The 16426-nt window shown below is 44.5% G+C and overlaps 1 protein-coding gene across 1 annotated transcript in view; it reads right to left on the minus strand.

Moving 5' to 3' along the window:
- LOC138969533 (FRAS1-related extracellular matrix protein 2-like) overlaps positions 1-16426 on the minus strand; it is a gene marked incomplete in the record, with an annotated part of 314415 nt that overhangs the window by 63225 nt on the left and 234764 nt on the right.

Here is a 16426-nt window from a genome sequence, read left to right on the forward strand (position 1 = left end):
AAAACATGTCCAACAATGCACCACTGCCAGACACACACACGTGCATCAATGCATGCATTCTTTAATCTTTGTTTATAGATCGGATAATCCCATGAACTTATGATTTAAAAACGCGATAATGAACTGATAACAAGAATGACTGTCTGCTGAAATCCGCAGACAGGTACATTGTTTGTGATACCATCAGTGGCATCACTGTTTGGTGACAACATGCTCCTAATTGGCCACAGCTCCCTCTGAAGACAATAAATCTTAATTTCATACAGTATCTCATTTCAACGTCAATTACTAAAAACAATAGAAATACAACTGCAGAAGATGAAGATGACGTATTGCTTCCGGTTGTGCATATAGGGCAAACTTGCAGTAACTGTGTCTAGAACATCCGTAAAACAAGGTGTAACCGTTTTAAAACTGAAAGCTGGGAGACAGTATGACAAATAAATGTTTGTTGTTCCTCAAAATCTATTTGCACAAAGAAGTCTTACTGCGACAAAGGGGACTGAGGCAAACACATAAGTTTGAAATGCTGGGACTGACACAAATGAAATCGTTCCCTTTTTGCCAAGACAGGTCATATTAATTTGCGCACAATACATTTTGCTACATTGAATAAGCAACCTTAATATGACAACACAGACAGACAGACAGACAGACAGACAGACAGACAGACACACACAGACACAGACACACACACACACACACACACACACACACACACACACACACACACACACACACACACACACAAACAAACTAGTCCGAAAGTATTTGTATAACTGTATAACAAATGACGGGGGACAGATGGAGGATTATGGACTAAGAGAAACAACCGCGTTAAAAACAGTCAAACAGAAGATGTGTCAAAGGAATGGCAGAAGATAGTTACCAGGTCAGTAAAACATCAAAACATGTGACAGAAAACCGGAGAACGCTCTTAGCACCAATCGTCCGGAGCCAGCCGAAATTCCCCACCTGTCCAGGTGTGCCTTTGCACAAAAACTATTCGCACCTTTGTTTCTGACAGGTGAGACGATAAACCTTGCCAGTTGAAAGTGCCGTTTATCTCTTTTCTCCTCTATCCGATACAGGTACAGCGTACACCTACCTTTGTGCACCTGAGCGGGGAGGGGTCTGGCATTCTTTGGGAGGGGGAGGGGTGTGCACCTTTGTCGTTATTTTTGTCGTTCTCATTTTTACATTCAGTCAAGTTTTGACTACATGTTTTAACATAGAAGGGGGAATCGAGACGAGGGTCGTGGTGTATGTGTGTGTGTGTGTGTGTGTGTGTGTGTGTGTGTGTACGTGTGCGTGTGTGTGTGTGTGTGTGTGTGTGTGTGTGTCTGTCTGTCTGTCTGTCTGTGCGTGTGTGTGTGTAGAGCGATTCAGAGTAAACTACTGGACCGATCTTTATGAAATTTGACATGAGAGTTCCTGGGAATGATATCCCCGGGCGGTTATTTTTCCTTTTTTCGATAAATACCTTTGATGACGTCATATCCGGCTTTTTGTAAAAAGTTGAGGCGGCACTGTCATACCCTCATTTTTCAATCAAATTGATTGAAATTTTGGCAAAGCAATCTTCGACGAAGGCCTGACTTTGGTGTTGCATTTCAGTTTGGTGGCTTAAAAACTAATGAATGAGTTTGGTCATTAAAAATCGGAAACTTGTAATTACATTTTTTTTATTATTAAACGATCAAAAAGTAATTTCATCTTATTTGTCGTCATTTTCTGATTCCAAAAACAAATACATATGTTATATTTGGATTACAAACAAGCTCTGAAAATTAAAAATATGAAAATTATGATTAAAATTATTTTTTTCCGAAATCGATTTAAAAACAATGTCATCTTATTCCTTGTCGGTCCCTGATTTCAAAAACATATAGATATGATATGTTTGAATTAAAAACAAACTCAGTAAGCTAACAAGTCGCGTAAGGCGAAATTACTACATTTAGTCAAGCTGTCGAACTCACAGAATAAAACTGAACGCACTGCATTTTTTCACCAAGACCGCATGCTCGTAGTTTCGTCAGTCCACCGCTCGTGGCAAAGGCAGTGAAATCGACAAGCCAGAATAGTGCGGTAATGGTCGCGCCGAGTGGGATAGCACGCTTTTCTGTACCTCTCTTCGTTTTAACTTTCTGAGCGTGTTTTTAATCCAAACATATTATATCTATATGTTTTTGGAATCAAGAAATGACAAGGAATAAGATGAAATTGTTTTTAAATCGATTTCGGACATTGTATTTTAATCATAATTTTTATATTTTTAATTTTCAGAGCTTGTTTTCAATCCAAATATAACATATTTATAAGTTTTTGGAACACCACGACCCTCGTCTCGGTTCCCCCTCTATGTTAAAACATTTAGTCAAAACTTGACTAAATGTAAAAAGAATAGACATACAGAAAAGCGTGTTATCATGCTCAGCGCGACCTCTACCGCACTATTCTGCATGGCTTGTCGATTTCACTGCCTTTGCCACGAGCGGTGGACTGACGAAACTACGAGTATGTGGTCTTGGTGAAAAAAGCAGTGCGTTCAGTTTCATTCTGTGAGTTCGACAGCTTGACTAAATGTTGTTATTTCGCCTTACGTGACTTGTTTTTATTACCCCCTCTCTCTCTCTCTCTCTCTCTCTCTCTCTCTCTCTCTCTCTCTCTCTCTCTCTCTCTTTCTCTCTCTCTCTCTACCTCTATCTCTCTCTCTCTCTCTCTCTCTCACACACACACACACACATTCCTCCCCCCTTCCCCTTCTCCGCCCTGTGCCTCTTTTCATCACGTGGTTTTGTTTGATGTCGATCTGATACTTTGTAATAGAATACTGCAAAAATGTCTCTAGGGAAAAACATCTTTTGTTCTGGACTGGCCAAAGTACTAAAGGCTGCTCACTGTGCTCAGGAGCATTGTATGTTGTATGTCTAGAAATGCACGCTAGCATCTTCAAATTGGAATACCCGTATTTGTATTTGCTGACAACAGCCAGACACACAGATCCACACCAACACCTTTGATAGCTATGAAGCCAGTCTTTCATGCCGCGAAATGCAGCGCGTCGCCTGTTTTACCAAATTAACACCGACACAGTAATCCTCAAAGGAGGCGAGCTTCAAAGCGGGATAAAAAAAAACACCACCAGAAGATTAAAACACTCAGGCTTCATCGGTTCTTCCAAAGAAGGGGCGGATTAAAGCACTCGAAGGCTTCCTTGGTTCAAACAGCACCGACTTAGCAGTCGGAAAACTGACTTCGTTCGGCGCTCAAACTTTGCAGGTTTCTGTTTGTGCTTTGCTTTGTAATTATTATTCTAGTGAATCAAGTTCTGTATTTGTACACATTATTTTTGTTGCGCATTAGAAATAAACATTGAGCGCGTTCGTTTATAAACTACGCCTTTTTAAGCTCAATAGAAGGCCATTTGCGACGTAATGGGCAGAATATACCTGCGCAGTTTCAGCGGCACAGACGACGCACTGCCTATTATTTTTGCCGCGATAGGGATTATGATGAGTACGAGGCCTGTTTTCCTTTCATGCAACGTGTAGCGGGCTGGGATAATGTGCAGTGCGTCGTCGGTCCTGCTGAAGATGTGAGCGGAGCCCCTAAGCTTTTCTTGTTGCTGTACATATTTCGCGATTTGTGTTGTTTGTGAAACTTAAGTTCAGTAATTGAAGTCTGTAAAAGCACGTTGAGACAAAGGGAACGTCTCCGTCATCGCATCGCTCACCAGCACTTTAAGGAATTAGTTTCCTCAGGAGATTTACCACATACGTATTTGTGACAGTTCAAAGCAACAATAAGCAACGTTTCTCTATAACATAACGCGTAGTGCCAGAATTACACTTTAGCCCAAGATGGAATCTCCCCGTACTTTCCGAAGGTTATCACCCGCTGGAAACAAACATTGACCATTCTTGTCTTTCAAAGAAAGGGACACACACACGCGTTGTCAAACACAGAAACCATTACAGGCACACTCCATGGACTCTCTTTGATGGAACAGACACGAGAAGTTACCACAACAGGCACCCTCTGACCATCAATGGGCAACAACAGCGTGATAACTGAACACCAACGAAGAAATACAACCCCATCAGTCTGTTATGCTGTGGACATCATAATATACCATTCTGGTGGAGTTATGTGCAATGATCAGTATGGAACCAGCGGGCTATCACAAAACGTCAAAGGCAGGTGGAACTCCCCGGAGCAATCTGTATGCAGTACAGGTAAAGCGTGCACCTGCCTCAGTGCACCTGTGCTGAGAAGGATATATCGCCCTTTGAGATAAAGATGTGCACCTCAGAGTATAAAGGAAATCAATATCGAATACGCCCCCCCCCCTCCTCCACCTTTCACCACACAAACAGCCCACCAGTGAATCCCCTTTCCCCAAAACAAAAAACAAAAAACACCCAACAAAAGATTACAATATTTGTGCATGGGACCAAAAGCCGACCATGATCTGTGGGACTAGCGAGCAATCAGAACCACAATTAAAGGTACCACAGTCCAGGGATAATGTGGGACCGTCCATGTAATGTTTTTGTCCGGGGTTTCCCTGATACCGCCCTCCGTACGGCAACGATTATTTTGAACAACCGGGCGACCACAAAACGCCAAGCAAGTGTACAAATCCAAAAAAAAGCCAAGCAAGTGTACAAATCCAACAAAACGCCAAGCAAGTGTACAAATCCAAAAAAAAGCCAAGCAAGTGTAAAAATCCAACAAAAACAGTTGTAACCGAGCGGTAACGTCTTTACACTAGATCTAACCCGCTTTCAAAACCCACCCGCCAATCCACAAACATCGCCGATGTTCATTGACAGTCAACAACAGGGCGATTAACAAACACCAAGCGAGTGTAAAAATCCCACAAAGACTGTAAAAACCAACAGGTAACGTCTCAAACGCCCTTCCGACAGCACGTTTCGCCCTGCAGTCCGGACTGACGATCTAACAGCGAACGACAAGAAGAAACGCCCTTTCCGCCCTACTCACGATCACTGCAAAAGCCATTCGCCGATCCCAAAACATCGCTAAATGTTCGTTGACAGTCAACAAACACGCCCACCCTTTTACTCCCACGCGAACTTACAAAACCTCTGAGAAATCCCTGATATTATCTCTTTGTGTGAAACGTAAGACACTTCCTCCCTGCTGTTGGTGGTCACACGACACATTCAAAGCGGTTACGGCGGGTTACAAAGCTGGACAACATGACCGTAAACGTGTTGTACTGAGGTCCAGCGGATTAGTGTGATGAGATGGAAAGTGGCGGCGACTTTGAGACTGCACTGGAACGCTTGACCCCTCGGCCACCCATATCTTCCCTCCGCTTTTCTCTTCTTTTAGCATTTGAACACGATGTCTAGCGAGGACCGAAGATTGCTGCGCATGTTAAAGACCCATACCGACAAGCCGATAGCGTACTGGGGTCCAGCGGATTTAGGGCGATGAGGTGAAACTGTCGGCGACTTTGAAACCCCACTGGAACGCCAGACCAACCGGACACCCATAGCTTCCCTCCGTTCCCCTTCCAGTAAGAGAATGCATGTTGGGCATGTTTAAGATCCCATATTCACTTATTGAGACTTCATGTGTTGAAGTGGGGTCCACCAGGTTAGGATAATGACATGCAAAATGGCGACAAGGACTGTAGTTTTAAAAACGGGTTCGGTTTCAAACGAAGGCTTGCTTCTGAAGACGTGTTTATTTCAAGACACGAAAACAAAGACACAACAATAAATCCTTATCATATCCTTCATGGCCGAAATAAACACGAACCAACCACGTCGATATATTTCAGTTTGCGCGAATGTGTTCTTTGTAACTTTTATTTGTCTGCCAAATATTGGAGAAAACCCCCACAAATCCGGGATTAGTGATGGTCGATTAGAAACGTATCCTCGCAGTTCTTTACGGATGCTGTGACAATTATAGATTGGGGGAAGAATGAGAGCGGATAGAAGATGTGTTGCAACCTCGCTACAAAACTCTGATCAAAAGACAGAGCTTCGGGATTAGTGATGACGTTTGGTTAGCACTCGCACCCTCCTACTTCCTTACTGTTTCAGTCACATGATAATCGGCCCAGTACGCCGTGAATGAAAGTAACTTTTGTGTCGCTAAACATCCATAGACAACGATCGCTGGGCCGGACTGCGTTGGATGGCCAAAGGCGGGTATGTTTCCACCCGACTGATTCCGTAAACGGGTAGACAGCGCGGAGTACCGTTAGGCGGTGATTTACAGGTCAAATAGGGTGAATACTGCAGGAATCGGAGATAGAGTGGGTGGTCGGGACTTGATAAGCTATGTGTAGACTAGACTCGTACGTGTGCACTACAAGAGCAACTGACATTCGTGAAGGGTTCTAATGCCAGTGGCATGTCTGTCTCTGTCTCTGTCTCTGTCTGTCTGTCTGTCTGTCTGTCTCTCTCTCTCTCTCTCTCTCTCTCTCTTTCGCTCTATATATCTCTCTCTCTATCTCTCTTTCTCTATCTCTCTGTCTCTCGCTCGCTCGCTCTATCTCTATCTCTCTGTCTCTCGCTCTCTCTCTCTCTCTCTCTCTCTCTCTCGCTCTCTTTTGCCCCTCCGTCTCCACCTCCTCCCTTATTCAAACTTCGGATCTGATTCACACGCGACTCATTTCTCCCGTATTCTACCAGGTTCGTTCAAATCTACCGTTATTTCTGTACATCGTGCATGCTGCGCTAAGTAGAAGATAATTAACATAAACACTTTGTTTTGGAATTGTAATACAAAAATGGTTTTTCTTTGCTTGACTTCGCGAGCAACGATTTATGAAGGCTTTCCGCGACTGGAGCAAGTACACTGGTGGCTGAGGGAACATGAGAAATAGGCAAAGCATGCCATAACATATTGAATGTACAGTAACATACGTTTATTATTTAATATCAACAACAATGTTTTCGTGGCGTGTGTTTCTTCAACATGCAAGAAAATGACAGTTCTCGTCATGTTCTCGCCAAGTCTCTGTCTGTGAAGTTATATATTGGCCGAGGAAGCAAAAACATACCTGGCGCGGAAACTGGCTATCAAGTCTGTCGCGATTTTTTCTCACAAACATCGTTGGCTATTTGTTTCCACAAAGAACCCCAGGCAATTTTTTTCTCTCATACATCATTTACACTTTTTTCTCACAAAAATGATTTGCATTTGTGTAATATTCCCCAGACCGCATCTCCCCTTTGTTAACTTAAGTGTAGTTTGAAGTTTATACTTTACCTGCTGAAAACAGGAATGTTTCACACGAAGAAGGATGGGTGAGTAATATACCATTTACTTTTTACTTGCAGTTTTACTTCTTTTAGCACTTCCATTTCCGTTGTGCTAATGTACTTTTCCAAGTTCGTTCTTACCTGGAATTATTTTCAGGCTTCTCCGCTATGTTTCCATTTACACTTTTCTTTTATCTATACCATCAAGTTTGCTTTGATAAGAAAGAAAAAAGTAGTAAACCATTACATCGCAAATCATTGCCGACACAACATTATTTCTCCTTTTCCTCGTGTACTACCCCCGAACAACCCCCCCCCCCCCCTCCCCGCCTCCCTCCCCCAGCCAATCCCATCTGTGTGTTGGCCTGTGCGTACCTAACAGTGCTACCGGCACGGTTGGCCTAGTGGTAAGGCGTCCGCCCCGTGATCGGGAGGTCGTGGGTTCGAACCCCGGCCGGGTCATACCTAAGACTTTAAAATTGGCAATCTAGTGGCTGCTCCGCCTGGCGTCTGGCATTATGGGGTTAGTGCTAGGACTGGTTGGTCCGGTGTCAGAATAATGTGACTGGGTGAGACATGAAGCTTGTGCTGCGACTTCTGTCTTGTGTGTGGCGCACGTTAAATGTCAAAGCAGCACCGCCCTGATATGGCCCTTCGTGGTCGGCTGGGCGTTAAGCAAACAAACAAACAAACCTAGCAGTGCTACTCACCTGAGGGTGAACGCCAGGTATGTCTGAATGAAGAGGACGGATTCATGGACAACTTCTCTTCACCTGGCACTAATCGCATTTTCAAGGTGAGCTGCAGATTTCACAGGTGGTCAGCTGCCCGCTCTGCCTTGTCAAACTAGACCTGGTCAAGGTTACATCGGGATAATGCCCAAGGGGGTGTTTGGTGGTCAGCTGCCCGCTCTGCCTTGTCAAACTAGACCTGGTCAATGTTACATCGGGATAATGCCCAAGGGGGTGTTTGGTGGTCAGCTGCCCGCTCTGCCTTGTCAAACTAGACCTGGTCAAGGTTACATCGGGATAATGCCCAAGGGGGTGTTTGGTGGTCAGCTGCCCGCTCTGCCTTGTCAAACTAGACCTGGTCAAGGTTACATCGGGATAATGCCCAAGGGGGTGTTTGGTGGTCAGCTGCCCGCTCTGCCTTGTCAAACTAGACCTGGTCAAGGTTACATCGGGATAATGCCCAAGGAGGGAGGGGGCGGGGGGTTTGGGGGAAGGGAGACGAGAGACGGAAAGCATTCGTGACCAAAGTTACAAAACCAAACCATTCCTGGCCGTTGTCGAATGGCTGTGTCTTTACATCTTGTAGATTCACTCATATTGTGTTTATGCTTTTTCTTCTTCTACATGTTTCTCTTTGTGTATGTTTCCTTTCAATCAAGCGTCTTTTATTTTATTTTATAATACTTGACCACAAAAGGGAATACAACATGTTTGGTTTAAACATAAGTTTATTTTAACAAGGGTTACAATCATGACATGTATACAAAGTTCACAGAAACAGCAACAAGCTAGAAGCTTATAGTGGTGTTCATGCATGACAGTACAACATAAGGCGGTAACGGGTGAAAAATTTGTCTCAATAAACCAAATCTATTAATAACGTAATGAACGTTGCATAATGATTATAAAGAAAGACAGTAAAGGAAGGAAGGAGGGAAAGAAGATGAATAAAAGAAGAGGGATGGGTAGGAGATGTGCAGAAGTTAAAGTTGTTGTCCGGTTTGTAGAGCATTTATTCTGACTTGCCCAAAGCGGCCAGTACGTTCAATGAACGAGTGTACGGTGGAAAAAATTTTCCTGTTCAAATCTAAAGAATACTGTCTGTCTCCGTTTAAAAGGTGGGGGAGGTGAATTGTGTGATTAGGGAGGGTATGTATAGTTTCTTGACGTGCTTCGCGATAATTTGGACAATCGAATATGAAGTGTTGTACGGATTCGGACGGGAATCCACAGTCACAAGATGCATCTGTAGCAACGTGACGTCTCACTAGATCGTTATTGAGATCACTTATATATAACCTGAGCTTACAGTGAATTATTTGTGACATGCGATCTCCAGAATAAAAATAACACGGCGGACTTAAATCGTTTTTTGACAAAAAGTGCTTAAATTCACTTAGGGAATCACTAAGTTTTATATAGTCAGGTAAAGAATTCCAGAGTTGTGTAGTAGATGGGAGAAATGAGTTTCTATATAATTCAGTTTTAAACGATGGAACTTTCCTGTCTAGAGGTCTGCGCCGGTGATATGGGTTATTAGTTGATATCAATGGTGGCAATATCGCTAATAAGTAGTTTGGCACCTTGCGGTGAACGATCTTGTGAAATAATATCAATTTATGACGTTTTCGCCTCTCTAGTAATGAAATAAAGCCTGACTCATCGTACAATTTTTGATGGCTTGTACAACATGTTTAAACCACGTGTCTTTACCAAGTGTTGCCCCTCGAACTTTTCAACATTTTTCTTGGTCTTCAATGGAAAACCGCATGCGACCTTTCCCCTGTTGAGCTGCCGGGTCGCCTTTAAATTCGTAAATACAAATCCATTCTGCGCTTGTTTTACTCAAGATTAAAACAACGGCATGATAATTTCATTCATCCCGCATTTTGAGTCAAAATATACGGTTTGATTCCATGCTACATCATATACAAGTCATATATCGTTGCTTTGGTTGCTCGCAGCCCATAATCGTGGCTTTAAAGGTTTCGCTTACATCAAGCTTTTTTTTAACAAGCCGCATAAATAGTTTGCTTTTCCAAATTAATAAAATCCCCCTACGAAATGAAGCGTCGCACGTTTTCATAGCTGATAGAAGTATTAGGGTGTCCGAAAGTGAAAATTGGGGTAAAACGGCAACAAAGACCGTAACAAGGGCAGGTCACCTAGGGGTCAAGAAGGTGTGACAAAGTCATGACCTTTACAAGAGGGAGACTGAAAGAAAACAGTCGGATCCACTCAAACCCTCAAACCCCAAATCATCTTGCCTGTCCACCCAATTTGTCCATGCCGGAATAACAGATTTGCGACCATTCATACTGCCACTAGCCATTTCAGGCTCTCATTAAAAAGAACATCGAGCTGAAGAAATTGTATTAGGGTAAGTTAGGGTTCTTAAAAAAAGAAGAAGAAAGAAAACTTTACCTTTGGGACATTTTTGCACACTAATTACCCCCCCCCCCCTCCACCATTCTATTCAGCCAAATCCCCAACCCCCTCCCCCCAAAACAAAAAAAAAACAACCATAAAATTTAATGCACAAAAAAACACGATACGATCTCAGTAGAAAACCCAAACCCAAACCCAAATCCCAAACGTATCTACTATATATCTGTATCTCCGACAGCGGTCTCGACTAGCATTACCTGCTGAAGAGACGATAAACAATCCTAACCAGCTCTCGGACAGCACATCCCCGACCGAAGTATGCCACACACATCTTAAACCGAAGCTAATCAGAACTATCGCTACAATGATTCCCCACGCATATCTACAAATCGTTGTCAAAGATCCCAACCCCCAAAAGTATCTACCATCTGCCCGCTCAGACATCACAAACTAGTCTTCTCCCATGGAAAACAGTGTAGCGATTCCCTAAACAAGACAATCTGAACAGGGCAACACTTGTCTACCATCCGCTGGTCGTGTAGGTAACGAGCAACAACAAACAAACGAGGGAGTAGCGAGCAGAGAGTTGTGTAGGTAACGCCAACAAACAGCACCCAGTCTCTCGCAACACAGTGAAAGAGGATGGTACTTGAATGGTCCGTTCTGCCGGGCTGTAAACGTGGCGGTCGCTAATCTCCGTGTGCTATCTGATGGTAAACACACGAGTGTAATGGCCACTGTAAAGATCCTGCTGCTAAACTATTTGCATACATCACGTGCCAAACATGTGTTTGTGAACCAAGCTCGCACACAAGCACAAACGCACAGAAGCACAGACGCGCACACGAGCAAACACACAGACACACACATACACACACACACACACACACACACACACACACACACACACACACACACACGCAAACTTACACATACACACACCCACACATAAACGCACGCACGCACGCACACACACATATATACACGCACACCCCCCCACACACACACAGGGCCAACGACCTAAGTGTAAAGATGAGATAAGTGATCTGAGACAGTGGTGATATAAAGCCCTATAACCCCTCCTTCCCGCTACGGTTGACATTCTCAGTAAAGCAACGTGTGTGTTCTTAGACTTTGAGATACAGTGACACGACCTAAATTGCCGGCAGCAGTTGGAGGATGTGAAACTCTAAATTACCTGCCTCTCTCCCCTGTCAGCATTTCTAGAAGAAGTGATGAGAGTGCAAGGCACGCTTGGTTTTTGTAGGAACATCGAACTGATCCCAATGTTACAGACGCGCTTCTCATTTCAACCTTTACCCGACTGTTTGTTCGTGCGTACGCATGGTTGAAGATGTAAAAAGACCTTGCAAACTGAAAACGAAGTAAAGAGGCGACAACAGAGATAATATTGGACTGGTGCACCGACAGGAACGTGTCACTAAGAGGTTGAACAATGACATTTTGTATTTCTTCAGTTCAAGGAAATAAACGATTTCAAGGGATAATAATATACTTTTTAACAAAAACTTTGTTCTGACTGTCTGCGTCTGCAGAACTTCAAGAGATGACCTTTTCACAACCCCCAAAGACGAAGCCTTGAACGAAGCAAGTCCCGGACTTCAAAGCACTGCCTGCCTGTCCAAGTGCACACCAGCAAACACCTATATACAGACACACCCTCATTCTCCTCCTAACACCTAGGCGTCGCACAATCCACAATAGGCAAACGTTCAAACAAGCTAGCGTGCAAATTGTGCGCTGCACCACGTCACTTGTTGGCCCACCGGGGTATTGAGGCGTTCTTCGGGGTGGATTTTCACCCGACTAAGTCTGCCTTCCTCTGCCTGTCTGCCCTCGAGGTACCCGTGAACTGACACAGCTGAGTCATCAGCGAGACATGCTGACCGAGACAAAACACCAGAGACAAAAACGTGGTGACCAAGACAAAACACCAGAGACAAAAACGTGGTGACCGAGACAAAACACCAGAGACAAGAACGTGGTGACCGAGATAAAACACCAGAGACAAGAACGTGGTGACCGAGATAAAACATCAGAGACAAGAACGTGGTGACCGAGACAAAACACCAGAGACAAGAACGTAGTGACCGAGACAAAACGCTTGTTGCTTCGGGGTCAGCCTTGTACTGATAGTAACTACAATTACAAACTATAAACTGAAGACAATTTTCATTTTTATGTAATATGTTAATGGACACTAAAGTGCTGTTATTGTTATTGTTATGGTTATTATTTCGACCACAAAATAAAAATCTTGCAGTCGAGAAGTCGCATATGTGCATATCTGATGTGGATGCCCAAACTGGTGTCCAATATCCAAAGTAGGCATGGGCTACGATATTATTATTATTTTATGGAGCTGGATCGTTCATGCCGCGGCTGACACGCTGTTGTGCAACGAGAGCAACTTCCATTGTCTGACAAGATATCATGTCCGTTCCTTGTCTCTTCACTTCCAGTCACTGCGTATCAGAAAACAAACCCTAAGGAATGGGGGGGGGGGGGGGGTGGTATTCAGAAATGAGAACTGCTTTGTTCAAAGACTGATAACCAAATTCCAATGGAGAGAGAGAGAGAGAGAGAGAGAGAGAGAGAGAGAGAGAGAGAGAGAGAGAGAGAGAGAGAGAGACTGAAAGAGAGAGGAGAGAGATCAAATAAAATTTTCAAATCAAATCAAATTTTATTTTTCGAGGGTTGTGGCATAAGCAATACAACGAGCTTTTTTTCAACCAGCCCTCGCCCAGAGAGGGGACTAATCTAATCACATATTTACACGGATATTAACGTAGAAAGAAAGGGAGAGAGAGAGTGAGAGAGAGAGAGAGAGAGATAGAGAGAGAGAGAATGAAAGAGAGAGAGTGAGAGAGAGAGAGAGACTGAAAGATAGACAGAGACAGAGAGACATAGACAGACTGACAGACACTGAGACAGACAGACAGACAGACAGACAGACAGACAGAGACAGAGAGACTGAAAGAGAGAGTGTTAGAGAGAGAGGGGCGAAGATAGTTCAGAGAGAGACAGACAGAAAGGGAGATCGGAGGGAGACCACCAAAATGCAAGCTCGTTCCTCAACATAATAAGCCTGTTGTTCCCCATCACTCGTTCCCCTAGTCAGGGCCACGACCAAAAAGTGGTAACGAATGTGGATGTTTGTTTGTTTCCCATCGTCAGCAGAAACGTCAGCAGAAACGTCAGCAGCTTAATCACAAAGAACAGCAGGGGTGCTGCAACAAGGAGCGACAGCTTACGAGAGAGTGCATAACGTGCGTTACTGGCGTGACACGTCTAATCAAGCCTACCTGCCGCCACCTGCCTCGCGGAGACCTACCAGACACCACGTGTCTCTGCGACTCTGCCTGGCACTCTGCTTTTTTTATTTTTATGGAGTACCTGTTTGTCTTTCTGTCTCTGTCTTTCTGTTTCTTTGTCTATCTATCAGTAATTGTCTCAATGTCTGTCTCTGTCTCTCTGTCACGGATTCTGTGTTTTTCTTTGTGTCTGACTCTCTATCTGTCTCTGTCTGTCTGTCAGTCTGCCTGTCTCTCTCTCTCTCTCTCTCTCTCTCTCTCTCTCTCTCTCTCTCTCTCTCTGCCGGTCTCTGTCTCTCTGTCTCTGTCTCTCTCTCTCTGCCGGTCTCTGTCTCTCTGTCTCTCTGTCTCTCTCTCTCTCTCTCTGCCGGTCTCTGTCTCTCTGTCTCTGTCTCTCTCTCTCTCTCCCTCTCTGCCGGTCTCTGTCTGTCTCTCTCTCCCTCTCTCTCTCTGTCTCTGTCTCTCTCTCTCTCTCTCTGCCGGTCTCTGTCTCTCTCTTTATCTGCGCCCCCTCCCCCTCCACCACTCGTTACCTGCGCTACTATGCACGCACCACAATTTGTTTTAATCTGCAGCAATATAGCACAGGCTTTTAACTTCTCTGTGTTTGTTGACCCTGGTCTCTGGAGGGCCATCTAATTGTAACAGGTGCGCATGTCTGCACTCGCTCCCTCCCTACTGCACCGATATAGGCCGTGTGTACAACCTGGCGCTTAGCGGTCTCTGTGGAATCGTAACGGTATCGGCCGCTAAATCGGAAACACGCAGGTAGCCAATTAGCCAATGCCCTTCTGTCGCTATAACTTTCGGATTTTTTTTTTCTAAACGAATAGTTTGTTCCCACTTCGCATCCCCGAAGCCCTCTTTCGCCTTGTTATTGAACGCTGACGGGTTGATAGATGCAGGGTGTTGCAAAGCGCAAGGGTAGACAGACGTGACGGGCAGACACACCCACCAAAACACGGCAACACAGACACAGGCAGACAAACACGGCCGCCTGCTCGCACACACTCACACCCGCAATCCCCCCCCCTGCCCACCCCTCACTACACACAATGTCGTTGCAAACACAAGCAGCATCTTGTTTAAAGCCAACACACAGAAAATGAAAACTAAGTATTTATTCATTACTTGTATAAAACAGATACGACATCAACAATAAAAATGACTTTCAAAAAGATAAGACAAAAATACAAAGCAATAACGCCAGTTAACCTTTAGTGAACACAAGACTAATCTTATCATGTCACAATTCAAACAGTCCACCAATTCAAAGTGCAAATGTTGACCCCTAGAGACAGACGTCTGACCCCAAACTTTGGCATCAGCGCACGTACAGCATCGCACTGTGTACGAGGGGTCACGAGAGGTTAACGAGACAGCCAATTACTCGTTAAGCCAATTTACTTCATTGTCCGACAGTTTCCCTGCCCCCCAGTGGGCCCATCTATCTCTCGGCAGCCCGCCACTTTCGTCAGACCAATTTATTCCTGTGTTTGGTCAATTACTTGACAAGACTCGCGGTCAGCCTTTCAGGAGGAAGAGTTTTGTAAAGCACTGGCGTTGTCTCAGCGTCAGACGTTTGTTTCTACGGTGCGTGAGTGTGTGTGTGGGGGGGGGGGGGGGGGGGAGGCGGCTACGTATGTAACTGGAATACAGCTCATGGGAAAATGACCAATAATTCTATTGCATAAGAATGCGTAAATTCGGCATAGTGCATGCCTTTTGAACAAAAATGGAGCTGACCATTTATAATTAGAAACAGAGACGGGCAGAGCCTGACATTCACTTGTATTTCCCTCCTCCTCTCCTCCCCTCCTCCTCTCCTCCCCTCCTCCTCTCCTCCCCTAAAATCTCATTATTGCCGTACCTGAAGTTTTTAAGCGCTATCCCCATTTCAACCTCAACCCGACTTTTGACTTTCCAATGGTAAGGGCAATACACCCTCTATGCTTAGCCGCTATTTCATTACTCAAACTTGTTCCTTTGGGGGTTCACCATCATCATACCCGTAACTGAGCGTCACGGTATTCACAACCACCACCGTAGACAATTAGTTGGATGTTCCTATCCCCCCATCCCTCCTGTCTCACCTGAGAGTTGGCCCTCGTACCTGGCAAGGTTGAGTGACAAAGAACGTTGCCTCCGTGGAGGATTCATACCCTGGCAAGACTAGCGTGTTTTCCTCGTGTCAGAGCAGAACGAAATCATTTTTCACCCGGTACGATGCTGTGGGGCTTTGGAGTACTGCTGTACAACGGAGGTGCTACTACATGTAAACGCGAAGAATGCAAAGTTATTTCTTTTGACCTGGCGACCCCATTACATGATAGTTCGTTCCCCCATCCCCCTCTAAACTAACCCCCCCCCCCCACCCCGTCTCCTCTAATTCTATTCCAAAAACAGATAAACTGCTATCGCTCTAAAAATAAGAATAAAAACAAAACAATAATGGCCATTTTTGGGAACGTTTAGTGTGTACCTTCCAATAACTTACCATTGTTGTTTTTCCTCTAATTCTAATTGTGCTGATCATAGACTATAGGTCCTTGGGCTGATCATAGACTATAGGTCCTTGTGCTGATGAAGCAGGTAGACTGTGGACAGTTGGTGTGTGTCCGTGTGGAACGATGCTCTTATTCCGTGTTAAATCACGGACAGATCTGCCGTGTTTTGATGAAACGTTTACACGGTAAGGGGGGCTAGCTACCTTCAA

The sequence above is a fragment of the Littorina saxatilis genome, linkage group LG6 (genome assembly GCF_037325665.1).
Source record: "Littorina saxatilis isolate snail1 linkage group LG6, US_GU_Lsax_2.0, whole genome shotgun sequence".
NCBI classification, from domain to species: Eukaryota; Metazoa; Mollusca; class Gastropoda; order Littorinimorpha; family Littorinidae; genus Littorina; species Littorina saxatilis.